Source organism: Elephantulus edwardii, unplaced genomic scaffold, assembly GCF_000299155.1.
Source record: "Elephantulus edwardii isolate Elephantulus edwardi_28Jun2011 unplaced genomic scaffold, EleEdw1.0 scaffold00148, whole genome shotgun sequence".
Lineage (NCBI taxonomy): Eukaryota > Metazoa > Chordata > Mammalia > Macroscelidea > Macroscelididae > Elephantulus > Elephantulus edwardii.
This window is the reverse complement of record NW_006399898.1, coordinates 3,564,011-3,564,254: the sequence shown is the minus strand read 5'-3', so window position 1 is coordinate 3,564,254 and position 244 is coordinate 3,564,011. Positions and strand designations below refer to the sequence as shown.

General features: G+C 54.5%; 1 protein-coding gene across 1 annotated transcript in view; it reads right to left on the bottom strand.

Moving 5' to 3' along the window:
* The window catches only part of NCOR2 (nuclear receptor corepressor 2), a 120,889-nt gene that overhangs the window by 14,268 nt on the left and 106,377 nt on the right, over positions 1 to 244 (bottom strand). The window lies entirely within an intron of this gene.

Sequence of the window (244 nt, the reverse complement as noted above, 5' to 3'; positions counted from 1 at the left end):
ATGTACACGGGCCTCACCGTGTCTGTCACACTCACTCCATGTCCCATCCACACGTTACACCATGTACATGGGCATCACCATGTCTGTCACACTCACGCCCTGTGTTCCATCCACACGTTACACCATGTGCACGGACCTCACCGTGTCTGTCACACTCACGCCCTGTGTTCCATCCACACGTTACACCATGTACATGGGCCTCACCGTGTCTGTCACACTCACTCCGTATCCCATCCACACGTTA